Genomic DNA, 27,038 nt, shown 5'->3' on the forward strand with positions numbered 1-27,038 from the left:
AATCACCACTGGAATGTGAAAGGAACTTTCTTAATTAAGCGATTCCAGAACATTCCCAACTCTTGGCTACAGGAGTGGTGGCAGTGAACCATCATACCCTGAACTGGCCCTTACGGTGCATCCTCTGTGGACAGCTGCCAGAGTGGCCAGGGTACTGAGGGTCTGCCATGGAGCAGCATACCCCAGTGGACTGCACCCTGCATTGGTGGGTATCAGCAAGCACTGCCCATGAGGCCTGAGAACCCATGAACTGCAATGATTTAGAACAGACGGGCTTGCACTGAGGATGTCTGAGGCAAAGGGTAAAGAATCTTTCATGTAGTTTAGCTTCATTGCAGCTCATACTTGGAAACTGGACGGATCGGGTGCCTGTCCAGCCCCTCTGGTCACGTTTCGCTCTGTGGATGGTGACAGACCCTGGTCAGACCCCAGTTAGCACTCATAGCGCTACCTTCAGCGGTTCCTTTTTCAGTGCATCTGGCTGGAATCACCACTGTTCAGCACAAACAGTTACATATGAATGTGTATCTTTTTCTGTTGCCCATAATTATGCTTGGGGAGAAGGACAGAGGGTCCCCACAAGGACCACTGGTAGGCTCACAACCCCTTCCCCCTGAGCCTCCGTTCCAGCCACTGGGCAGTTCCTAGGCCAGCAGGAGCCCTGACTATAAACAGCTTCATGACCAGGACAACTCGTCTTCCACGCCCTACTTTCCCCACACCTTTAAAGCCCAGACCTGAGTTACAGTAACAGGGAGAAAGGACGGGAAAGGAGGGGAAGAAGGAGAAGGAGACGGGAAACAATCATTTAAAAAAAAAAAAAACACCCTTTGACAGAACTCGATAACCCAAAGTACACGGTGATCGGTGCCGAACGGCATACAAAAGCCAATGGCATGTCCCAGGACGGGTCAACTTAAGACTTAATATTTGCCTTTCACTAAGCAAACTAATAAATCCCCTCCAGTTGTAGCCACACAGAACTCCCAGTTTTTATTTATTGGTCAAAACTGCAGGCACGTTTCCCCCCTTCTTGTCACCCGGGCAAACAGCAGTTCCTCCTTCCCCATGCCTCTGCCATCAGTCTGTATGTCTATTTGTCTTCTGCCTCAACAAACTCAAGTTCGGCAACTTGACAACTAGTGCAAACAGCTTTGAAGTATTCTTTGGTAATGAACTTCCCAGGACAGCCCTGGTTTTTGGCCCGTGCAGCCAAAGACCGAGGGAGAGGAACTACTGGTCAGAGAACAGGTGGGCATCAGCTGGGTCAGGTGAGGCTTAGAACCTGATGCATGGGAGGGACCTGAGAGGATCACCGACTTCCGTCTCCCATTTTGTGGATGAGAAAACCGAAACCAACAGAAAAGTATCTAACGCTGAAGGACGAGAGTACAGATTTAGCCTGGGTAAAGGAGGTTGCACTCTGAAGCAGAGGTAGGGGAACCTGCCCGCTTTCCACTTGCCTGGCATGAAGAGTCTTGTCCAAGGTCAGTGGCCATTCCCAAGGTCATGCTGATGCCCTTTAAACCGTATTCCCCTGAGCAGAGGGCCTTACTTCACTATCCGAAGCTCCTATCTCTCCATCACCACCAGGGTTTCCCTTTGAAGAGGATCAAAAGTCCCTGAGGGTCAAGTTTAGGCACCATGGGAAAATCTCACAGGGGAGCCTGAACAAAATCTTGAGGCTGCGGTGCTCATTTGAGGTTATGTTCATAATGAATGGCAGCAAGATGAATATGTCCAGGATGTGGCTGAAATGTCTTTACACTGTACCTTGGGCAACATCTGATTTACTGTTCTCATATGGGGCCAACCCCCCCCCTCCCCCAGCAACTCTTCAAGGCATGGACTCTATTAAATAGGATGGCCTTGTGGATGTCAGAGACAGAAGAGGCTTTGGGGATCATGTGGCCCAACTTCTCCATTTTACAGGGAAGGAATGAAGACGAGGGCCTCTCTGAGACAGAAACTCATCCTTGCCTCCCCATTCTGTGCTTTCTATCAGCAAAAGATGCACTGGATCCAGAAGTATGAGACCGATAGACATCAGGGAGAGGGCAAGGTGGGTCCGCCTCGAAATCTCATTAAGAACTTGACATTCAGGGTCTCTTGGAAGTCCATGAGTTGCTCTTCAAACTCCTACCACTTCCCCACCAGGAAGAATACCACTCACCCCTCTCTCAGCATCGTCTCCCACTCTGCTTTTCAAAAAGGCTGCCTCCCCCAGGCCTGGACAGTCCCTGGTCTGATGTTGGAAAGGGGATTCCTGCATCAGTCAGAGGTAAATCTAGATAAAGATGCTACAGACCACTCTGAGCTCTGGGAATCTGTGTTTCTCTGTGAATGAGAAGATAAGGAGAGAAAGAGAAAGAGGAGATTGTTGCCTTTGGCATGGCAGCAAGACTTCTGGAACGAAAGACTGTACATAGACTGTATGTGGGATATAGATGAGGGAAATGTCTGAAATGAGTTCGTCTTTTTAAAAAGGAAAACAGCACCCAAGGAGCTAGACGAGTGTTCCTTCAAGGGCAGTGAAGGTAGAGAGAGTCTGAACAGGGACAAAGACTCGGCTACACGGGGGATCTCAGTTTTCACACAGGAGTAATGAATGAGAGACTGGTTTCTAGAGTGTTGCATGCTCCTCTTTACCTTAGCAGGCAATGACCCTGTGACCACAGCATGCATGCAAGAGGAGTGGGATTAGCTGAAGGCTCATGTTCCAATACCGCAGACACTCATGCCCATCTTTCAACGGCAAAGATGGAGGTCTGATCCCTTGACAAGAAGCAACAACTTCAGAATGGCATGCAATCCCGAAAGCCTGGATCTGCCTAACCTGAAAAGAACCTGTAATTTGCCTTCAGATTGTTCTTTCTTGGCATGAACACCGAAAACTGGGCAGGCACAACCTTCCCGTTCTCCACCGCCCACGACCACCACCAAGTTCCGCTCCTTTATCCCAGCTAAAGTCAGTGTCTGGAAAGGTAAGAGTGAGCTGGGAGGTCCCATTCAACATGATCTGAGTTGAACTCAAAGGTTATCTAGGAGACTTTGGAGAGAAAGCACACACTTGGGTCCAATTTACATGCCCTTGAGATTTCAAAGAATCCTAGAGTTCAAAGGAATTTCAGGAAGTCCTCCAGCCAACTCCTTTGCTCTCCAGACAATGCCATCCCAATCATTAAAAAACATTTTTTAGTGTTTATTCATTATGAGGGAGATAAGTGTGAACAGGGGAGAGGCAGAGAGAGAGAGAGAGACAGAGAATCCGAAGCAGGCTCCAAGCTCTGAGCCATCAGCACAGAGCCTGACACAGGGCTTGAACCCACGAGCGAGATCATGACCTGAGCCGAAGTCGCTCAACTGACTGAGCCACCCAGGTGCCCCATTCATCCCAATGATTTTAGCTCTTAGCCTCTGTCTCCCAAAGATGCAGAATTTTCTTCTTGGCTTATTCTATGTGGTATGTACATGTACCCCACAGATGTGTGCATATGTGTACACGTCGCAGTCTGTTTTCCCCTGTTCCCAGTGGCTGTGTTTTTGTTTCCTAAAGAACTGCTTTGTTCTTAACAAGAAAGCTTAGCCTCATCTTTTTAAGTAGGATTATATCGGAGAGGAATCCCTGATACTTTGAACGGCTGACATATCCACTATCCACAGCACTTCTTCTAAAGGATGTGGTCTCAGCTGATTCGCTACACCCAGGTTTTTATACAATATCATGGAACCCTACCACCCTGGAAAACACCGGATTTGGTCAGATTGGTGCTTGATCCCACGGCATCCATCTGTCGCCTGCCCGGTGGTCAATGATGTGGTCAGACACAAGGGTTCTGAATGGCAGCTGGCTGGATGAATAGAGGCAGCAGCAAAGGCAGTGTCATCTGGTCACGCAGTAAGGTGACAATTGTTCTGGTTTGCCCAGGGCTGTCCCAGGTTTATCACTGAACGTCGTGTGTCCCAGGAAAGCACTCGACCCTGGGCAAACTGGAGCAGCTCCCTCAGCTCATCACCAGTGCAGAATACTCTAGAAGCAGGAGGACTGGGTCCTGCTGCTGAGCAGAAGGTCAAAATGGCTGTGGTGGCAGAGTTCTTGCTCTTCCTGGAAATGCTGTAGCGAATGGATACCTTGAATGGCTTTGGGCTTCCAGAAAGGTCTTGCTGGGCAGCTGCTGGGAAGACTGTTTCCTGTCTACCTTGCTTCCAATGCAACTTGAAATAAGCCCTCCTTCATGGAAGCGATATGAGACACGGAAGTGATATGAGAAGCCCACAGACAAGCCTTACATTTCAACAGCACAAAGTGTCCTCAACAGGGTCCTCTCACTCATTTTGTGGTGAATCTGACATGCCAAGAAGGTCCCCAATGTTCCACTTAGAAGATACTGATGTCACTAAATGGTCATAGGAACCCATTCCCTACAACAAGAAGACAGACGTGTACAGCTTTAATTCCTTCTACAAAGACGAGCCATCCATTAGTTTGGGAAGCGGGACGTACGGACATCGTTGGTTCTGCAGTGTAGCTAAGATCGAATCTAGAGGTGTTTTCAGCCACGCGTATGGTGGTGACGGAATATTCGACTCATGTCTTGCGGGGCCCCGTCTGCTGTCAGGAGTGCCGTCAGCATCCTGGGGGAAGAGGGTGCTCAATAAACACACGTGCTCTGGTAGCCAGCGAGTCTGCAAGGAAAAACTGTGTTCAGGCATGGGTCCCAACTGCCACCTGTGGGGGCGGGGGGGAGGGTCTTCACAGCAGGCTGGGTGTCTGCATCAACAGAAGATAGCTGGGAAACAAATATAACGGTGTGTCGATTATACGTCACAACTTCAGTTTAAAAAAATGGAATATAGCTGGGATGAACAAGTAGTGTTTTTCGCTCTTCCAGACATACACCTGCGTGTGATCCAAACCAAGGAAGCTGGACACGGAGGACGCCAGCCTTCCTGAGCGAGCTCCCCTGCCAGGGGCCCCTCTGATGTCCCCGACATCTGAGAGCCCTGAAGAACTCCGGCACTGATCTGCATCGCTCTGGAACCCAAGGGGGCCAGATCCCAAATAAGCGAGAGGACAGAACTATTCCAACACTGCTCACATAGCAACACAAACACTGGCCGCTTTAGAAGGAACAGGAACGAACATTAAAATCCCATTTGACCTAAGTGTAGTTAACTATTCACTCTGTATCCGGCTGGAAGATAATGGAGCAAACAAGAATGGCTGAGGCCAAAGGCACAGCAGAAGGGGGAAGCGGGGGGCAAGACAGAGGGTGTGGTAGAAAGCCCTATGGTTCGTGGGATTGGGATGGGGGGGCGGTTCTTAAGAGCAGGCGGTGGCAGAGGGAATGTTTCCCATAAGAAGGAAGGACAAGGTCTGTGACAAGGTGTCTCGTCCAAATGTATGTAGGTCACGTCCGTCTCACACAGGTCCACGCAGAGGCTATTGCTTGGTGCATAGGTCTTTAGTTTCTCCTCCAATATCCTCTCAAATCTAGAACTTTCTTCCTTCTCCAAAATAGGAATTCTTAATCAGATCCAGAACTCTGGCCTCCTAAGGGATGGTCCCGTCTCAGCCGGGTCCTTCTCGGGGATCCTGGTGGGATATGTTGGCCCCACCCGGCTTCCGGGCGGGAAGTGTGGGCGACAAAGAGGAGCCGGGAGCCGCCCCTCCTTTCCAGGCCTGTGGACCGAAACACAGCATCAGAGTTAGAGTCTGGCTTCTGCTCTCTCGACAGGGAGCTTGACTTTCCTGTCTTTAGTCCAGAGTTCTAGCTGGTGAACAGAACCTCCAGTGCTAAACGAGCTATTTGAGTTAAGACAGAAAAAAAGGAAAGGCCTATTTATACCCCTCAAAGAACTCCTACATGGGATTATCACCAGGAACCTTCCACACAGACCTCACCACGATACCCACAGCTGACTTCAAAAACAAAGCAAAACACAACACACTGAATACAGCCGGCCCAGAAGAAGTAGAAAATTCTGTCTTGCAGCATTTCACAATGATGTCTATGAGACGTGGTGCAGGAAGCATGGAGGTGTTAGATCACCCACTTTACAGATGGGAAAACCGAGGCACAGAGGGTGTCGGTGTTCTCGGTATAGGATGCCAAGGGCCTGGTCCCTATCCTGATGTTCACCTTAGCTGGTACTTCGGGCTGTTCTCACGAACCCCTTGAATTGGGAAATTATCCAGAGCAGATGGGGTTCCTTAGAGGAAATGGAAAGACACACCTGAACACATTTTCTTTCCTAATGCTGGCCGCAGATAAATGAAGATGGGGCTGGGCTCTGCGTACGTCCCTCACTTCCACCCCCGTGGTCCCCTTTCCTGAGTGACAAATATAGCTAGTGCCACCAAATGCCCCTGGGGGACATCCCCATTTTGAAATCGACGAGGCCCGGCAAGGCCAGCAAGTGGCCTGCTCTCAGGCAGAGACCCCAGGCCTCGCAAGGGCAGCCACCACCATCAGCTCATACGGAACAACCCGGACAACTACAAATCCATGCGAATCCATACGTAACCCAAGTCCCAGCTGGGGCTTGCTGTGGTGGAAACGGACATAACGCGCACGGGCGAACCACGCCCTCACAGACCTCAGGAGAGAGGGAACTCGGATCAAGCTCGAGGGACACACCCTGGGCCCCCTTCCCCCCCTCTGCAGACCCATGGAGGTCGCACCTTAGCCCCTCGCACCCCTACGAAGGGGTGCACTCTCCTGTGGGCTTTGTCTATACCTCAGGCAGGGATGTGTGCAGCTGCCGTGACCTCCCAGAAACAAGGTGCTAATGGTCAGGAACGGGAGGGGGTCCTAGTGAGGGCTGGGGGTACTGAGCAGAGAACGCAGAAAGCATTGCTCTGCAACAGAGCTGCCAAAGGGGGGAGTGTGTGTGAGAGCCACCGACTCCGCAGAAAGCTGGCCAGGGTGCCTACGCGGAGGTGCCCTGGCGCTCCAAACGGCTCTTGGATTGGCGGCCAAGAGGAAACCGTAAGTGTCACCCAGGTGTGGCCTGGGCTCTCCAGACACTCTTTCATTTGGACCGGAAAGCACCCCCTGCCCAGCCCCAACGTTCTGCTAACTTTTCTCTGGTTTCCTTCCCTCTCCTGGGCCGCGGCCCTGTGCTCTGGCCCGCGGAGGGCCAGGAGGAGCTTTTTCCCCAGGGAGATGCACGCAGCTAGCAAATTAATTGGCAGTAGCGGGTGAATCACACTGGGACTTCCTTCTTGTTGCTGGGCAACCTCATGCCCTTGGCCACAGGACATTCAACACAGAGGGGAATGTTGGGAGGCATTTGCAAAATAAAATAAAAAGCAAAACATACAACCCCCCAGACTCATCCCGGTGGGCTGGACCCAGCCAAGGCAGGGGGGAGGGGTGGGGAGGGGGGCTGAGGGAGCCACTGCAGGGAAGGAAAGTAAGGTTGACACAGAATCAGCCCAACAGAGCCACACACCCCCACCCTCCCTCCCTCCCCACATGAACTCTGCCTGGGGTAGTGGCATTTGTTTGTGGCCAAAGACACGCCTCCGTTAGCCTAGAGAAGGGCACCGGGGGCTCAGGGATTAGCAGGCACCTAGAGATCTGAGAGATTACCTAGAAACCAGAGGGTTCACGAAGCTTGCTACGTGACAGCTGTACCTCCTGTTGATGCTTGTCAGCGTGCATCGTGCCCAGGTGAAGTCACGCTGCTGCGTCCGGGGCCAGGGTCCCCTCCCCCCAATCCTTCATCCCCGTGAGTGTTTTCGTGCCCGTTGCCGAGGCCGCTAGGAGCCGAGTAGACAAGCCTCCGGCACACCACGCTGCCCTTCAGAACCAGTCTCTGGCCTCTTTGAAAAAAACTCCCGGGGACAGAAGTGAAATATATGGAGAGCCTGTGCTGGGAACAGCTGACGGAGGAAGAAGTGGGGTCAAGGCCACGAAAGACGGGGCAAGGGCAGGAGAGCCCCTGTGATGGGCGGAATGTGAGCCCCCAAAGACATCCATGTCCTAATCCGGGCGACCTGTGAATGTTCCACCTCTGACAGGTAGAGGTGATCCCGGAAGAGCCGGGTGCTGCCACATGCCACCACAAGTGTCCTTACGAGAGGGAGGTGGGGGGAATGAGACATGAAAATGAAAGAAGGAGCCTGGGGTAATTCAGGAAGGGCTCAGAACACAAACTCCTTCAGAAGCTAGAAAAGGCAAGGAAATGGATTCTTCCCCAGCGCTCCCAGCACACACCGGGCCCGCGGGTCCTTTGGCTTGCGCCCGGTGAAATGGGCATCCAGAATGTATGAGAATCCATTTGTATTGTTTTAAGCCACTGCGTTTGTGGTAATTTCATAGCTACAACGGGAAGGTAATCTTGTCAGTCAGGCATACCGTGCCTCTGTCTCCCAGCAGATCTACAGAAGAGGGTATTGCATTAGGGATGCAAGTGACAATGGAATGCAGCTGGTCAGAAGGGACAGGGTCCCAAATCTCGCTTAGAAACGTCTAACAGAGACCGAATAGGCTCAGAAGGAAAAGGTAGGTCTCTGAGAGCAACTGAGGCAAGAAGCAGACCAGGCTTTCAGCAGCCTCTCAAATTACACCATTTGTGGCTGTCACTTGGGCTGGTGGCTTCATCTCTGAGAGCCTCAGTTCCATCAACTGAAAAACCGCCACACCCTTCTCTAGATTTCTGTCACGCAGGAGAGAATGCTCTTCTGTCTTAATAAGTCACTGCCAATTTAGAGTTTTCTAGTAACCATGACAGATGCGATATTATCACAGATCTAGAAAAACAGGATTCAGAGTCAGTCTAGAGTAGCCACTCTCAAGGTGTAGCCTTGGACCCACAGCTTCAGCAAGCACCTGGTAACCTGTTGGAAATGCAAACTCTCAGGCCCCGCCCCAGGCTTACTGAATCAAAAACTGGGGGGGCTGCTCTGTGCATTGTAAGATGGTTGGCAGCATCTATGGCCTCTACCCACTAGATGCCACTGGCACCGTCCTCTCTGTGTGGCCATCAAAATGGTCTCGGGCATTGTAAGAAAGCGGGGGCGGGGGGGCGGTCATCAAAACCACTCCAAGTTAAGAAAGGGTATCTCTCTGTAGGGGTTCATTCTTGACCTTGGCTGCACATCAGAATCACCTGGGACGCTTTTCAGTCTTCCAACGGCTTGGTCTCGGCCCCCCGCCTGGTGAAATCAGAATCTACTAGGGCAGGACAAGGATTCCAGTGTGTGGCCAAGGCTGAGAACCACGGCGTGTTGCAGAAGGCCAGGGAGTCCGGAGGAGAGGCCTCTCCGAGCTGGGCAAGGTGCACACCTGAATCCTGACTATGGGAAGCACAGGAGACGCTCCCAAGCAGACTAATAAACATGGCTGCTGTGGACCCGGGGACAGGCATCCTAGTTGCCAGATGGGGTGACTAGATGGGGTGGAATTCCTGGTGGCTGTGTCACCTCATTTCCCATCAGAACTGGGTGCACACCTTTCAGTGTCTGCCATGAATAACCACACAAAGCCTCAGTTTCCTCCCCTAATAAACACAGCACACAATGAGCCAGCAGCTCCCACAAGCTATAAACATGAGCTCATTCAACAAAAAGAACTGTCTTCATCAAGACAGTGGGACGGCAGTGGGGCCTATTCAGAAACGGGGAGCATTCATTCTCCTTCCAATTGGGTAAACTCCCCAGGCACTGAAACCACAATCCTCCCACAAGGATGCACCCGGAGCAAGGAGAGATTTCCCAGATATTTAACGGAGCCCTGAAATATCAGCCTGGCCGGGGCTCCACACTGGGTTGGAGCAGAAAGGAAGGAAAGAATTAAATGAGAAACCAGCAATGAAGGAGGGGGCGGGGGTGAACAGGTTGATGCTCTGGCTCCTCGAAAAGAAAGATGAAGTCACGTGTAAATCGTCTCTACTGCTGGGACTGTCTTTTTCCTCCATTATTTCACTCCCTGCCTACCCTGCAGAAATGCTGAGCCAAGCTCTTCCTTGTTTCCCTTGGCCCAGACCATTAAGTCCAGGATGTCACTAGGAGAAGGGGTGGGGGGGAGTGGAGTAAAGGAGGAAGAAGAAGAGGAAGAGGAGGAGGTGAAGAACAGAGGGAAGGGGGAGGGGGGGCGGGAGGAGGCGGGGCACAGTAGAGGAAGACAGGGCGATAGAGAAGCTCACAGGGCTTTGACATCCTAAGGCATCCCTTCACGACAGCACCAGGACAAGCTGGCCTCTCTGTCCCCTGCCTACACCAGCCCCCCACTGACTAGCCCAGATGCAAAGATGAGGAGCAGGTGTGAGTCTGTAACCCTCACAGCAAAAGCCAACCCCCCTGTGGGGCTCTAAGAGGCTAAGGCTCAGCAGGATGGAGCCTACCAGCATGTTCCCATCATTTCCCAGAGGACCTGATTTCTGCTCTTTCTAACCATGGAAGGCGGCTGATTAGAACAATGTAGAAGAAATCCAGCCACTCTGTACCAGCGGTACTGAAGAGGAGAGGAGCTCAGGTCCCCTTTCTGCTCCCAGCGCCTCTTAAAAAGTTCCTGTGCAACCAGTTCACCCAAAGCATCTAGGACTTTGCTGCTGACACCGGCCATTCCCAGGGTTCCCCCATTCCTTTCCCTACACTCCCAGCCTTCTCTAACGTCAAAATATATCTCCCACCTGACAAAACCCCTGGTTCCCTCCAGCCCGTAAACCTCGTGTGCAAATGTCCTGACTCTTGCAAATGTGTTAAAAAATAAACTTTAAAAAGCTTCCAGATGTTCTGTTTGTACGGTGGTATTTCTCCGCTCTTGTCTCCAGAGGCCAGTGCCTGGCGTCCAGCATCCTGACCGCCCGGATGAGATATGGGGTGGCCGAGAGGCACCGCCTGGGGGTCGTGGGAGAAAGTGACCCTTCCCCCAGGGCCACACTCAACCAGTTCATCTGTCAACCCTCCCCCTGCAAAGATGTGACCCTTTGCTTCCTCTTCGTTCTTCAGCCACGCCCACATCCCATTTCTTCCACTCTTATAGGTGAGATACACAGTCCTGGGGTTTGTTCCCTGAAGTGCAGAGACCTCCAAAAGATTCCAAACGAGTGAGCCTGAGATCTCTGAATAATACGCCTTCAGGCTTGGGCTCCTCAGAACACCCTCAAAATCCTTATACCAACTGCCTCGGATACAGACTCAAGTACGAAACGACACAGAGCACTCCTTACACGTGGAAGATGTGAAATCCCCATCTGCAGGGACATCTGAGGAGCTGGACCAGCCAGAACAAGGGGACGGTGCTCACGGCCGGCCAAGGCCCCTCGGGGCTGGTGGCCTCTGATCTATAGAAAGGTAATTGCCAACGGGCAGCCCTGTGCACACACAGCCCCACACGCACCCTCCCCAGCACACACACCTGAGGGCTCAGGATTCTTTGCACAAGGTGACGCCCGCTGCCTTTGATGTTCACCGGGTGTGTTCCCATTGGGTGAAAACCAGACCTCAATAAAGCCGGGCATTATCAAGAGGCTGGTGGTTTGCGATTGCACCAGCCTGTTATCTCCGCTGTCCTGGGCGGGGCTGCTTTGCGGTTCCCCCTTGAAAAGCATTAACTTCTAGGTGGATCAAAGACCCTTCCGAAGGAGCGACCTGACCTGGATCCCTTGTATATCTGCAGGAGACTGTTCCTGAAGATGGACTTTACAGATAATAAGGACCCCAGTCCCACACTCCCTCCGCCCTCTCCTGATCATGCAGCAGGCCCCTCAGGGGCCACCCAAGGGCCAATCATGAGGCCCTTCTCTTCTCTTTCTTCAGATGGCCCACTTACCAGTAGGTAATAATAGAGGACTGGGCCAGAGAGGGTCCGGCTTTGCTGCAACAATGACCAAGGAGACAGAGAGACACCTACGTGGAGATGCGGGAGCTCCTCTGTCCTCTGTGAATCATGCCAGGGACGGGGTTCCAGAGGAGGGTGGGTGCCACCCACTTGCCTTAGGAGGGATAAACTGATAGGTCCTCTCACTTGGTCACTAAACTCCCTTATGGGACTCTCCTGTCTACCCAAATGTTCGAGGGCCCAGAGCAGCCTGCAGTGAGGGCGCTGTGGGACCTGTGGCTTGTCTGGATCGAGAACACCAAGGACTGTCAACCCCGTGGGAGAGAAAGAGCCCATGCACTCAAGGACCCATGTCGGCAGGCTTCGAGGGCCCTGAATGTCCCTCAGCACCTCGCAAGTCAGGCACCGGTCAGCTGGAGGCTTGCTGCAGCAGCCACGTTTTCCTTCTCGGTGCTCAGAGGACCCTCTTTAGCGTCTGGCCCCAAAGAGGCACATGAATGAAAGAAAGAAAGGAAAGAAAGGAAAGAAAGGAAAGAAAGGAAAGAAAGGAAAGAAAGGAAAGAAAGGAAGAAAGGAAGAAAGAGAGAAAGAAAGAAAGAAAGAAAGAAAGAAAGAAAGAAAGAAAGAAAGAAAGAAAGAACGAATGATCGAGCAAGTGAATCACTAGAAACACAGGCTACTTATGTGACAGGCGTGGGAGGGATGTGAGGCAGGGACACCCATTCCCACTCACAGGAGACTGTGTCAGGCAGCACGCCTCACTGAAGACACCTCAGCTGCTGAAATGGAGTCAAATCAAGGTTTGCGTCCCGTATCCTGGGCAGGTGACCTCTGTTCTCGCTAACCCAGGTGTTAAACGGGAATAAGAGCAGTATTAGTGTTGTGAGCGCTGAGTTCAATACTGAAGGCTCAACAAGTATCTGTCACTGTAATTGTATCTATCTCTACCTCTACTAAAAAACACCGGAGCACACCTCCAAGGAAGGAGGGACCGTAAGTCACTGCCTTGATTATTTTCCTCGTGTAGACCAGGCCTAAGGTGTAAAAAACTCCAGAACCATCTTCTGTTACTTCTTTTTTTTTTAATCAATAAAGTTGCCTGTAGCATTTAGATTAACCATTACATCAACGCCTTCCATGCCCCCTCCAGCGCCCCTAAAACACATGGGAACGGATGCCCCCCGTGCAGGGAGCAGATGACAAAGGCCCCTCCTCCTGAAGCGCCCCCCTCCCCCACGAAGAGGACGGCCTGGCCACTGAAGGAGGGGACTGGGCTGTGACCTGGATTCCAACCCAGCTGAGGTGCATCGGAACTCTAGGTTTGATGCTGTTTATCCTAGAAGCACATGGACAGACGGACGGATGTCCTCTGCCCGCCCCCAGCTCTTAGGTCCCGCCCTTGCTTCTCTCCTCCTTCTAACTCTGAGTCCCTAACTCCTCCTCGAACCCCCCCGGGGCCGCCCGCTCTGCCCTCTCTCATTAGAGATACTACAGCCTGCAGAGCCGGCTTAGGCCCACCCGCCACAAAGGGGACCTCTGGGGACTCGGAACGGTCTGCCTGGCCCAGGCCCAGCCCCGGCCCCGCCTGGACGGCATGTGGCGTGGGTGCCAAGGTGTCACTACAGGGCCAGGCTGTTACCCAAGCCTGCAGCTGGGCTCTCAGAGGCCGAGGGAGGTCAGCAGCAAGTTCACAGGACAGGCCACCCACACGGCACATCAGGACCGCTGGACTGTCCCCGGGGCCAGCGCGGCTCTGGCCCTTGGCCCTGACTCGGAACACTCAACCATATGGCCTCCCTCAGGGAGGATGAGATGGAGGAAAAGAATAAACGGGGGATGGGGTGGTGGCGAGGGGGGGCGGGGAGGTGGGCAAGAATGAGCCACACCTCCCGCTGGGGGCCAGGGACCCTTCTGGGCTTGGGGGAGGGGAGTCTGGAAGCATCCCCAGCAGCAGGTCCCAGAAAAGCAGGCGGGTGTCAGGAAATGAACTCTGACAGCAGCACCGTGCCCGCGATGAGATGGGGTCTTCCTCTCTGTGCTCTGCAGCCCCCGATGGGTTCCCAGGGTTGGAGCTGAACTTCAAACACCCTGAACCTTGGGCTACTTCACACTTTTCCTATTAAAGACCCAAACTGGATTTTCATGTTTGCAGAGACAGCTTTGACCAAAAGTGTAGGCAGTGGAGCAAAACAGAAAGAGAACTCTCTCTCTTGTTCTCTGTCCCTTCCGTCTAAAACTAAAAGTACGAGGTCTGGAGAGGGGGACAGGAGGGAGGTGCAAACAAAATCTTGGCAGCTTTGGTACCTCGAGGTACCCTGGAGCCTGCCTGTGTTGTTTTCAAAGCTTTTCTCCCTTCTTTGGTTCTGCAGACACCAGTTGGTTGGTCACCAGTCGGGGCAGGGATGGGGGTCAAGGGGAGCTGGGCAAGGCTGTGGGGAAGGAGAAGAAAGGCGAAGAACAGATTCTCTGGCAGAGCTGCGGAGGCAAGAGCCTGAATGCCTCACCTGGGTGGAAGGCAACCTTCCCAGTTTCCTCGGCGTGCTGGGACTTGCTAGAAACCAGAGCCCTGGCTGGCAGAGTGAGGGTGGACAGCGGAACCGCAATTCACAGGGACAGCCGGAGAAGGGGGCCCCACGGGGGAAGAGGGGGAGGTTTCAGTGAATCATATAAATTAGAGACAGAAAGGATGTCAGGCCACCTTCACTTCCTTCCTCTCCTAATGGGAATTATCTCATTAGCCCCAAGCTTCCCAGAGGCTGACTCTAAATGATTCCCGTAATGGGGATTTCAGTCCACAGCCTCCCTATCGGATTGGACTCCTAGGAGGGCTAAGAAGGGCTCTTAAAGGGACAGCAGCAAACCACGCCAGTTAGTCTACTTGACACTGAGTGCCTTCTGCAAACACTTGGTGCAGCGTTAGTCTGACCCTTGTGTCCTGTATTTCCACTTACAGGAAGTCACTATGAGAAAGCAATTGTGGACACGGGGTTAGGCTCTAAGAACAACATCCCCTTCCCCCTAAGAATGACAGTTACGTTCCAATCCCTGAAACCTGTAAATGTTACCTTATATGGTAAAAGGGACAGGTGGGATTAGGTTAAGGGTCCTGAAATGGGGAGATGATCCTGTTACCCAGATGGGCCCTAAAGGCCATCACAGAGGCCCTTATCAGAGGGAGGCAGATGGAGGTCTGACTACAGACAGGAGAATGGATGTTGGCCACAGAGGTAGAGGTTGGCGTGATGTGGCCACAAGCCAAGGAAGGCGCCAGCTTCCAGAAGCTGCAAGGGGCCAGGAAGGACCCTTCCCCGGAGCCTCCAGAAGGAACCAGCCCACGACCTGATGTTAGCCCTGTAAGCCTTGTAAGATTTCAGACTTCTGGCAGCCAGAACCGTAAGAGAAGACATTCGTGTTGTTCTAAACCACCAAGTTCATGGTGATTCGTCACAGCAGCACCCAGGAAACAGAATGGATATGAATCAAGTTCTTGTTACCAGGAGGGCCTTCAGAGCCTTTCGACGCAAAAGAAGACAATGCTGGAAACATCAAAGAAGGGTTCCAAAATAGCTATGCCATACTCCTATGATGAAATATTATGCAACCATAAAAACACCATGATATCATTACTTAAAAAGAAATGACTGATATATAACTGAGTATGGATCCTGAATATGTTCCTTGACTTTTACAAAATTTTAACTTTTTTTTAGGTTTATTGATTTATTTTGAGAGAGTAAGAGACAGAGCAGGGGAGGGGCAGAGAGAGAGTCCCAAGCAGGTTCGGAGCCATCAGCACAGAGCCCAACGCGGGACTTGATCTCGTGAACCACGAGATCATGACCTGAGCCAAAACCAAGAGCCGTATGCTTAACTGACTGAGCCATTCAGGCTCCCCCTTTTATAAAATCTTCTAATGGTAAGCACCTTCTAATTACCTCTGTCATCATATAAGTCACAATTTGGCGGAGAGAGTCAGAATCCAGGGTCGGTACCTTTCTGGACTCTGAAGACTGTCTCCTGGCAGAAGGGATCCGCACCACACATACGGCATCACATCAGCCTGGCATCACGGCCCTCCACCCATGGGCCCGTGGGCTCGCAGACCCTCCTGCCTAACACACGACCCGGTTTGGTCTCCTGATGCGTAGCCTGGTCCCCTGGACTCCTCACCTCACGCCTGTTCCCCTAACCGACCACAGAGTGTGTTCACGTCTGCCTCACGCTCCATGCAGAGGCTGCCACGACAGATGACCACGGTCTAGTGGCATCAAACAACAGATGAGGAGGACACAAGTCTGAAAGGAAGATGGTGGGTGGGGGCGTTCCAGGTTTCTGTCCCAGCTGCTGCTGGCTGTCAGCCGTCCCTGGCCTGTGGATGCTTCACTCCAATCTCTGTTTCCATCTTGAGATGCCCTTCTCTGTGTCTCTCTGTCCCCCCCCCCCCCGTCCTCTAAGGATCTCTCATTGGGTCCTTAACTAACCACACCTGCAGAGACCCGACTTACAAACACGGTCACGTGTGAGGTTGTGGGTGGCCGTGACTTCTGCAGGACGCTCCTGGACGCACTGCAGCCTTTTCTTTGAGCCTCGGCAACTCGGCAAGGTCGTCTTGGATTCCGGCAGGTTCCAGATGTCAGTCCCTCCGGGAAGGACCCAGAGGCACACAGAGTCTCCTTAAATGAATGAACTTCCTAGCAACTGGAGTTGCCGATGCCAGGCAGGGCGGCCTCAGGAGGGACTCTCCACCGTGCCAGTGTGCCCAGCAGAGAACACCTATCTGGAAAGACTCAGAGGATCTCCTGGTCTGGATAGGAGATGGATTTAGGTGGCCGGGGAGAGTCTGGCTTTAGGAGAGCCAAGGAAAAGGCGCTCGATAGAGATTTACTGCCTCACCAGAGAGGCCCCCTTAAATCTCAACATTCCTCCTTTCACTGAAAGCGTGGGACGTTCTGGAGCAAATTAAACGAAGAATGAGATGATCTGTATATTCAACGACTATCTGTCGAGCACCTCCTTGGTAAACTGCCTTTTGAGATACAATCGGACATTCCTACGTGACCCTCTCTTCCTTCAGGGCAAGAGAGTGACATAGCAGGGCAAATCACACGGCCAGAGACACCTAAATCAGCACTTCAATGATTACGCCGACCGAGAAGGAGACTTAGTACCACTCGAGTTGGTCTATGGGCAGGTGGTGGGTTCTTCGGGAAAGCCTAAGAGATAAGGCCCCCGGGACCTCTTTCTGCTCCTTCTCGGCCCACTGAGGGAGGGAGTGGAGGCAGGGAAGCATCTTCTGGAGCAGCAGCCCAGACTACAAACACCTACGGGCGTGATCTATCAGCTGTGGGAGGCCCGAGAAGCTCTTAAGCCGCAGGTGGGTGCCGGTAAAGCCCTCCTCCCAGGGGAGCCCAGACCTCAGGCCCTGCTTGACTGCTAATCACCATAAGTACCACAGCGCCTCTACCCCGATCTGGGTGGCCCTTAACCGCTCCCAGAGCCTGGTCACGTGCTCGGTGATCTCAGCTGGCCTCACACACACCCTGTCGAGTAAGCAGGACAGGTCTTGTCATTATTCCCACTTTACAGATGGGGAAACCGCCTGAGCCCTTCGATGACTTGCTCGGGGCCACCCAGGGAGCACACGTCCCGGTCACCAGCCCAGCGCTCCTTGTGCAGCCCGGGCTGGCAAAGGGCATCCCCACCCCCTATGGTCTGCCCACGAGTGTTCTAGGGTTTGCAGGACACCACAAAGATCAGGGGATGGCTCTTCCCTCTCTCTGTGCTGGGCTTCTGTTTTGGACCCTGGGGCGCGGGACCCCCTAAAACTCCCACCTTTTCCTATTCAGTCAACTCTCCTCCTCCTCCTGCTTGACACAGGAGGTGGAAGGGCATGGCCAGGCAGAGGCAGGAATGACCTGTGTCCAGGCTGGGCCGCCCCTGCAAGGGTGGTGAAGCGTGCCTTCTGGGATCCGGGAGGAGAAGCAGCCCACGCGTGCCTCTCTGGGCATGGAGAGAGAGGGAGGGCACGAGCAGAGCTGACCTGAGCGCCGAGCTCAGCTTGCGAGCTACAGCCTCGTAGCCAACCCGCCCCGTAGAGGTCGTCGGGGCCGGGCCCTCAAGTTCACCGAGCTGTCTCGAGCGGCCCCAGGAAGCGGTTGGGTGGCTTCGGAGAAGAGCAGAGCAAGAACACCACTACCCTCTTCTGGGGCCACAGGTCAGCAGGGCAGGAGTCGGCCCGGGTCGGCCCTCTGTGGGAGGAGGCAGGGTTCCTTCTCTGGGGCCCCTGGAAAGACCAGCCCATACGGCCCCAAGGCATGCACGGCAGATCTGACTGAGGTCCTAGAACCAGAACCCTTTGGGCAGCAGCTGCGGGGGTGGGGAGGGGAGGGCAGGGCAGGGTCGGCCCCGTCCACAGCCCACTCCTCCCAGAATGCCCGGGTTCGGGCTGGCTCTGCGGACTTGATCTTCCAGCCAAGGTTTCCCCTTACCAAGCCATTTCCTCATCCCGTGTGCACTCTGTGTCCTCCTCAAGGCCCCTTGGGGGACACTGGGCAGCAAAGAGCTCCGTGGGCTCCTCAGCTTTTGGGTTCAGGCCGGAGGGGGGCCGTAAGAAGGGGCGTAGAGGGCGTGCAGGCTGTGAAAAAGCCAGGCCACCTCCAGCAATCTAGGCCAGTGTCTGGTTCCCATGACACTCTTACTGGCAGCGTTAATAACTAACCACGTCCCAGACAGGTGCTGGCGGCCTGGCCTTAGGAGTTCTTGCTCAGGGTTGATGGTGAGTCACTTCCCTTTTATAGTTTGCTAGCAGACTGAGTCACCCAGAGGCCGACCCTTTCACACAAGTTCTCACACCTGGGCCAAGTGGCATTCATGCCCACACCTTCGACCACCTATTCTCCACGTCAGCTGGGCCCGGTGAAGCAGACCCTCAAGGTCTAGGCCAAACAGCGTCCCCGTGCCCCAGCCTCTGCCCCTCCCCATCCCCACCCACTCCCTCAATAGGGACAGTGACCCCAGACCCAAGGAGTCTGCTGGAGAGATGTCTGAGAGAGGGGTACCTGGCGGGTGGTCACTCGGGCCCGACGGTGGGTTAGGTCTCTGTCACCTTCGACCTTTACCTTAAAGAGCACTCTCACACCTGCCCCCCGCCCCCCCGTTTGTACACAAGGACGACTAGAGGTGGAAAGTTCTAGATCATGAGCCACAGGATAAAACTGTGAGGGCATAAGTTAGCTCCATCACTCTCAGGAAGGGCAGAGGCTGTGGGGAGGTAAACTGAGTTCCATGACTGTCACACTCTCTCTGTCCTGTGTCAGGTGGGAGGCAGGACGGGCAGGGCCAGCTTCCCGTGTGCACTGGCAACACATCAAACCAACCTCACCGGGGAGAAGGTGGACCCCTCTTTGGGAAGCCCTTCCTTCCCCGCTCTTGCATGGTATTTCCTATAATTTTTTTAATGAAAAAGAGAAAAAGAAAGGGAAAAAAATGAAATTGAGGGGAAAAAAAACCCAGGAGGCAAAAAAAAAAAAAAAAAAAAAACCCAAAAAACTTCACTGAAACAGTTTGGGGATTTACTTTTTTTAATCCTCAGAAAGTCCCTCCCGCTACCTGGTTTCTAAAACAGACGATAAACACAAGATGACATCAGGTTGGATGGCACCGGGCGCCTCATCGCCAGGGGCTCCGGCAGGTGTGAGACTGACAGGTGGAGAAAAGATGACACTATTTCTATCCTTAGAAGATGAAAACCAAGCGGGAGAGATGACAGAAGAGGCTGAGTGCCGGGTGTGGCGGGAAATCCGACACCCGCCTCCCGCTGGCCTTTTGGGTGAACTCTGCTTGTCTAGATAGGGCGACGGGACGGGTGGGTGGGTGTCCCCCACCTCTCAGGTGTCAGAGTGCAACTCACCCTGGGGCTCAGAGAGCGAGGCTGCAGCGCTCTTCGCTGCACGGAGCCCCCCTGGACTTTGCAGACTGCATTCTGAAACCAGCTTTGGCGGCAGTGGCTCAAGCTTGCGGGGCGCGAGGGGCTTTCTCCGCGGCACATGTCCCGCACATAGTGTCCGTCCGAGGATGCGGCCGACCAAGCCGCGTCCAGGGCACCGAGAGTGCAGGTGCCAGAAAGGAGCAGCCCCACCCCCAGCGGCTGGCTCAGGGGGCCCGAGTGAGTCATCAGGCCTGAGCAGTGACCATGATGTCCCAGGGTGAGAAGTGGGAGGCCTGGGGACGGAGCCCGCTGCACAGACGCAAGCCACGGTGACTCACATTTGGACCCTGAGGGTAAGTTCCATCTGCGAGTCCTCTGGATGGCTCCTGTCCCCCGGGTGACGTCATCCCCACTGCCGCTCAGAACTAGGGCTCGCTTCTTTCTCCCAGGGCCCCGGCTTTTCCGTCTCAGTTACGGTCGTGGCAGAGAGCCGCGTCTTAGCCACAGCCCACCTCTGCCTCCCCCCGCACCCCCCACACCCATGCATGATGGATGGACCTGAGGAAAGAGCAGGTCCTCCCTGGGTGTCAGGCTTTTTCATCCATAAAAAAAGAGCTCTTCCTGCCTATGATCTCATACAGGAGCCTCTGGGGCGAAAAGGCAGTGACTACGATAACTCTGATAGGAAGTATCCTTCGTCAAGGCAAGTCGGTGCCACCGTATCATTCCTGTTGATGATGCCCGCCATGTGGACCCGACCATCGGGCTACCATCTTGCTCCATATCCCTGGGCCATCTGTCCGGAAGGAGAGGAGTGCACGGCTAAGGGGAGGACAGTGTCCCCAGCAGAGTCGGTGCCCGGGAGCCCGGCGAAGTCGTTCAGAAATACACTGAAGCGGGGCGCCTGGGTGGCTCCGTCGGTTAAGTGTCCGACTTCGGCTCAGGTTATGATCTCACGGTTCGTGGGTTCGAGCCCCACATCAGGCTGACAGCTCAGTGCCTGTAGCCTGCTTCAGATTCTGTGTCCCCCTCTCGCTCTGCCCCTCCCCCACTTGTGCTCTGTCTCTCTCTGTCTCAAAAATGAATAAACAACAAAAAAATTTAAAAAAAAAAGAAATACACTGAAGCTTGGCCAGAACTACACAGGTATTCACGTCACTCCACGCATCGTCTTTTCCCTTCTCCAAGAGTGTACAACAGAGCACGTACATGTTTCTAAGGCTTCGTAGGGTAGGAGGAGGTCCTGGCCCTGGTCCCCAGCTGGCTCCTCCTCCATGTGCGCGAGCAACTGAGAAGTCCCCCAACATGGGCGCGAAGCATCCCCCTTACGGGCTTAGTTTTCAGTGCACTCAAAATCGCAGGGCACTAGCAAACTACCACCAAGACCAGGTCCTCACGGAAGCATTTTGAGAAAGACATGCCGTTTCAGGCGTGAGCTCTGGGGCACCCTGAGCCTGCCCCAGCCAGGTGGTCACTGAGACCCCAGGACAGGAAAGACAAACAGGGAATGAGGACATCCCTGCCACCGTCAAGCTCTCTCTGACCACAGGAGGAAGAGGAGAGGAAGCCAAGGGTGCTGGAGGGTGACAGGGCCAGGGCTGTGGGGAGATGACGAGGGGCGGCCTCCAGCTGCCCCACCCTCTCGGTGTCCCCTGAGGGCAGCCTGCCCCCCCCCCACGCCCTTTTGCAACTAGAACAGGGAAACGGGGGCATCTGGCCTCTCACCTCCCAGATTTCTTCCCCGGTGTCTTCTGTTTCCTCTTTCACTTGTCTCTGGTGCGGAGCCCACAGCCTACGGGTCCGATGCCCAGTGGCTTCAAAGGCAAGGAGGAGAGGAGACTGACCCTCACAGGAAGCACCACCCCTGTGCACGAGGCGATCCTACATCGGGCAGTCATGGCTGCTGAGGTTCAGCTCCTAAGAAACGGCCTCGAAGCTTCTCAGCTCATCCCCGCCTTAAACGTCACCCTGTTGTCACCTGTACGTGACGGGACAGGAACAGGCACCTCGACAGCCCTTTCTGATCGTGCTGCCACGCCTCAGCTGCTCTGCTCCTCAGTGTCCACAGCAGGCCCCAGGAAGCGGGAGCACAGCACACTTCTCTCAAAACCCTGCAGTGGCTCCCAGCGTCCTCCATGGGAAAGCCTGACGGCCCCCTGTGCTCTCGCTGGCCGGGGCCTCATTCCAGCCCCACGGATGCCCCTGTCCTCAAAGACACCAGGCGGGCAGGAGCCCCAGCCTTGACGGTGCTCTTCCTCTGCAGAAAACTCTTCCCAAAGTGTTTGCACGGCCGGCTCCTTCAAGCCTGTGCTCAGAGGTCCCCTCTGCGGTAAGGAGCCCTGCCTTATTCAACACTGCAGCCCACCCTCCCCTCCCCTCCCTGCACACGCGGCCTCCCTTCCCGCCTACATTTCCGTTGTTTTGCTAGATAATTAACATCTTTACTATTTTGCTGTTTATCATCCGTCCGTCCCCCACTTGGCGGCCAGTTCTGTGCGAGCAGGACAGGGCTCTCTGCCTTGATGTCCTGGCGCAGAATGGGCGCCCAGTAACGCTCCGTTAGATGAAAGGAAGAGCAAAGGAAGGAAAGAGTGAGGAGCCCACTGCCATTCCCAAGGGCATTAAGGGCTGCCTATCTCTGGGAATGAACTGCTATTCAGGCTGAGGTCACTTGCGGAGGGAGGGGAGAGGGCGGGCTGAGGCGGAGGGTGCTGTTGTCACAGAGGCAGGGCCCACAGTGGGCCTGGAAATCCGCTCGGAGTCGCTCATTAACACCCCTGCCCCCAACTCACACTCTGTGTGCAAGTTGCCCTCCCTACCTGCAGCCTCAGCACAACACTGACTTCACCAACCGACTCCTTCTCAGCCCCCCACCTTGGTCCCCACCACCATCTGGGCACCTAGTGCGTGCAGAAAACATGCAGGGAGGGAGGGGAGGGAAGAAACACCCACGTGACAGAAAATAAGCCCTGCTCCACCCCCACCGCTGTGAAGGTGCCAGAAGGGAAGGCAGAGGTGAGGTGGGGCTCTGGTGGCCTGGGCCCCTGTGGATGTGGGGTTTTGAGGAGGTGAGCACATAGCTAGTGACATGGCAGTAGGGGGGGGAGGTGGGGGTGGTGGAAACATTCCAGTCTTGGGGATAGGATACGAAGCATGTAAGTTTGACTGAAAGGATCCAAATTTGAGTGGGAAGAGGTAGCAAGAAGATTAAGTGTCCAGTGAGATCTGGCTGCTCAGATAACTGAGAGAGAAGAATGAGAGGGTTGCTGTCTTCTTTTATCTTTTTTTTTCCTTTTGATCAGAAAGTAGCTATGATGAATACTGGGTTTAAGAAAGCAGGTTAGAGAAAGCACAGGTAGGGATCATCTGGGGGAAAGACAGACAGGAAAGCTAAAGGTTGAGCCCCCAGTGAGTATCCCAGTGTGTGCTACTGAAGTCAAGATCAGCAGGTGGCCGGGAGAGGGGAGGGGAAGGATCAAATCCAAAAATTGCTACTGTCAGGATTCGGTGATCTAGGGGATGGAGGAGGTAACACCTTTGGACACTTCCTCCTCCGTGATCCACGAGGAATAAAATAAATGAGGAAGGGAACGGACAGGGCGTCTATTATGATCTAGACTTTCATTTGTATTTTTGTATTGTCTTATTTAGTTCATGGCCTCCCCTGAGGACAGGTATTAGCATCACCATCTTACAGGTGAGAGGCTTAACAATTCACCCCAGGTCATATCCGGAGCTAAAGAAGGGGTAAAAATAAAAACAAAAAAAAACCGACTGGCATTCATTATATGCTTAATCCATCCCAGGCACTATGCCAGGCACTTAACTCTGTATCCTCTCATTTCATGTCCCAACAGCAGGGATTTGCTTGCATTGTCCCCATTTTACAGATGGGAAAGCTGAGGTTTAGTGAAGGCCACTGGCCTATAGTCACAAAGGGAGGAAGTGATGGAAGGCGACCCTGGATGACTAACCAGTCCCTCTGTCTCCTCATCTGCAGGCTGTGTAGAACGCACTGACCTGTGACAGTTGTGACAGGTGAGAACAAGTTCACCTGGGGAGAAGCTGTGAGAACCCAGCCTGTCTGGGATTAACTGCCATGACTGTTAGTGTTTATTAACCTGTGACCCTGAACCTCCCCCGACAGTGAACTGCAAGGCTCCTGCCTGCCAATCCCCTCTCTGGGCTGGCCCGCAGGTGCGGGTGTGTTAGGGATGTCTGGGAAGAGGGACTCTGCTGTAGAAGGAACAAAACTCCCAAAGCGAGAAGAGGTGCCCCCACAACCCCCCGCCACCGATTACCGCTCGCAGCCCACCTTTTTGTCTTGCCCTTCTTTCTTGGTTTGGAGCACCTACGCAGGTCGGCCTCAAACTTCTGATTTCACCTAGAAAAAGAAGAGAGAATTACACCAGGAAATAAGATAATAAAACTCATCTTCACGCTTAAAATGTAGAGGGGGTGGTCTCTGGGTGACAGGCAGCCTGCGAAGGACATAGGAGTTTAACAGTTGTTTATTCTTTTTTTTTCCCCCTTTATTTTAGCGGGAGAGAGAAAGTGTGAGTTGGGGGAGGGGAAGGGCAGAGAGAAAGAGAGACAGAGGGAGAAAGGGGGGGAGGGGAGAGAGGGGGAGAAGGGGAGGGAGAGGAAGAAAGAACCCTCAAGCAGGCTCCACGTTCAGCACAGAGCCCTACTCAGGGCTCAATGCCACGACCCTGGGATCATGACCTGAGTCGAAGTCCAGAGTCTGACGCTCAACTGACTGAGCCACCCAGGTGCCCGTTTATTCTTTAATATAGAATAAAACTACATTCATTCTGAATAAACACAAGCACCCATGTGTGCTGGTCACAGCACACATGCCGTGCCTGTGACCATTCCTATGTCAGTCACAGGCACGGCAAATGGAAGGATACTGTCAAAGAAATACAGGTTATCATCTTAATACACGACACCTACGATAAAATGAAATGAATATTACAGTGGATAGTGATTTTATTTCAAGTTAAATCTTAAATTGACAGTGGATCTTTACTAAAAAAAAAAAAAATCATCCCTTGCCACAGTCCTGAGTGGTTCTGGTTTTGAGGGTCCTTTGAGTCAGACTCCTAGGATACTACTGAATTTCATACGGTCTGACTCTATGGTATGTCTGAACTCATCAGATGGGATAAATCGGGAGGGACCATCTAGCTCTGTGCCTGGCCCCAATCGTTATTAGCTTCACTTTCGTTTATTCCTTTATGTGTTTCTAGAAAGAAAGGTTATTCCGTGCCATCCATATAATTCCTGAGCAAACGTATGCGGTTATCAGCATAGCTGCTGCTGCTGCTAAAATAGATATTTAATCTTTAAATCCGACCTCTGTTCAACCTGATTCAGACACCAGGAAGAGTAGTATTTCAAAAGGTGTTTAAGATAATAGCCCCATTCTAAGCTTCCCCATCATTAGGCTCAAAGAAATCACTCTAGACCCCTAGGTTGGCAAATGAAAACAGAGAGAAGAAAGAAAAAGGGGAAAATAATACCATCAGATTTGAAACAGAAAACTTGTAACCTTCACTCACAAGGGAAAGGATTGTTTGGGTGGTGTTTTGTTCTTTCGTCGGATGCGCACACACATCATCTTGGGGCTCGGATCCCTCCTGCGGTTTCTACAGTTACGGAGGACAGGGTCCTTGCTGGTACTCTGTGGCCAGCCCCACCCACCGATGCCCACTACCATATAGGCATCCCCTGCGCCCCACAAGTCCTTCTGCCAATCCTGGGGACACACGTCTGCCGGGCCAGCTCCTCCTCCCACGGCCAAGAACTTATCCCAAGGCCAACCACAAATGCAACATAAGGCTCTTGAGTACAGGGCAAGGAGCTCAACCATTTTAGCTCCGCTGAACCATGTAACACCTGAGACATAACCAGAGACTCCCCCATGCCAGAAAGGTCATCGAAAAGAAGCAAGCAAAACCACAACATAGCCTCCGACTTTACCTCGGGCACCAGAACGGATTCCCACTCCTGGTACTGCTTTATGTAAAGTCACTCCCATGCCCAAAGCACGTTCAGTTTAGTAGGTGGAAAGCGTCCGATAACCCCTTTCGAGTTGAGGTGTAGATGAGTGGAAATGAGTCCAGCCTCACCCTTCGGGGACGTAGGACATTTAGCACAAGTACGTCTGAGCTCAGCCTGCTCCCACGATCATCATTTCGATCCAGCCAGTGTAGTAGCAGACTTTGGGGAGTGGGGGGCTTAAACTCTACGGAGGGGGAGGAAGGGTTCTCACTGCCTAGGCTCCCAGACCCAGCTACTCACTGAAATCACTCCCCCTGGCAGGTGGAAAATCATACTGAAGCCTGGGTCCCATTCCCAGCAGCTCCCACTACTCTAGAGTAAGGTCTGAGCCTTGGGTTAAAGAACATTTTAAGTTCCCCAGGAGAGTTTCACATGCATCAAAATGTAAGGATCATCTGGAGGGTCTGATAAAATTCAAATTCAACCAGCCTGAGAATCTGTGTTTCTAATAAGCTCCTGGGCGAGCCCAACGCTGGTGGTCCGACAGAACACGCTGAGTAAGCAGGGCTTAGCAGGGATGCCCTCAAACAGCCGCCTTGTGTCCCCTGCCCCAGAATCCTCAGGCAACTGACCCCACCCGGCCCCACTCTCCCCAAAGCTTCTCCAGCAGCCCCCAGACCTGCCCCGCTGACTCCTGGAGTGCCAGATGGAGAGAAGTCACTCGTATCTCAAGAGACAGCTGCCCCTCTGCCGCCCCCCCTCCCCCAATCCAGCTCTCAGCAATCTAACCCTGGCCGGAAATACACTCTAAGAAAAGCTGCATTCAACAGAATGGGCTCTTTCTGATGGTGGATGCAGCCTCTCTCTGCCCACGGCACACGGACTCAGCACCTGGCACACGGAGCCCTTGGGTGGCCGCATACCCGCCTCCCCGCTGCCTATCCATCCTCGGTGTAGACTCTGGCAGGACAGGGAGTGGATGGCGTTCCCTCGGAAGGTGGCCAATGGCAGCTGGCCACGCCCAGTACCAAACCTCTGAGCTTGCATCCAGGTTGCCCGCAGCCTGTCCCCAAAGGTCCCTCCCTTCCATCTGTACCCCCACCCTGACCAGGTCCTTCCAGACATCTCCAGGGATACCTTGAGCCCAACACTGGGCCCAACCACCTCCACCCAAGACGAAGGGGCTGGTCCTCCTGGGTGCCTGTGACTGAGCCACGGAAGGCTCAGCAGGTGAGGCCACCAGAAGCCATGAGCCTGGAACACATCCTGTCCCACACCAACCCCCCTCCTCGCCTCTCCACCCACGCTCGTCA

General features: G+C 53.5%; 1 long non-coding RNA gene across 2 annotated transcripts in view; it reads right to left on the minus strand.

Annotated features, from left to right (window-relative positions):
• Positions 1 to 3,319: 3,319 nt before the first annotated feature.
• Positions 3,320 to 27,038, minus strand: part of LOC120230281 — a 145,239-nt gene continuing 121,520 nt past the window's right edge. For both annotated transcript variants that reach the window (XR_005527961.1, XR_005527962.1), the window contains exons 4-5: positions 24,035 to 24,103; positions 3,320 to 5,683 (exon numbers count right to left, since the gene is read on the minus strand). This is a non-coding gene — a long non-coding RNA (uncharacterized LOC120230281). The remainder of the gene's footprint in view (positions 5,684 to 24,034; positions 24,104 to 27,038) is intronic.

This window comes from Hyaena hyaena, unplaced genomic scaffold (assembly GCF_003009895.1).
Source record: "Hyaena hyaena isolate Hyena2069 unplaced genomic scaffold, ASM300989v1 scaffold_39, whole genome shotgun sequence".
Classification (NCBI taxonomy): domain Eukaryota; kingdom Metazoa; phylum Chordata; class Mammalia; order Carnivora; family Hyaenidae; genus Hyaena; species Hyaena hyaena.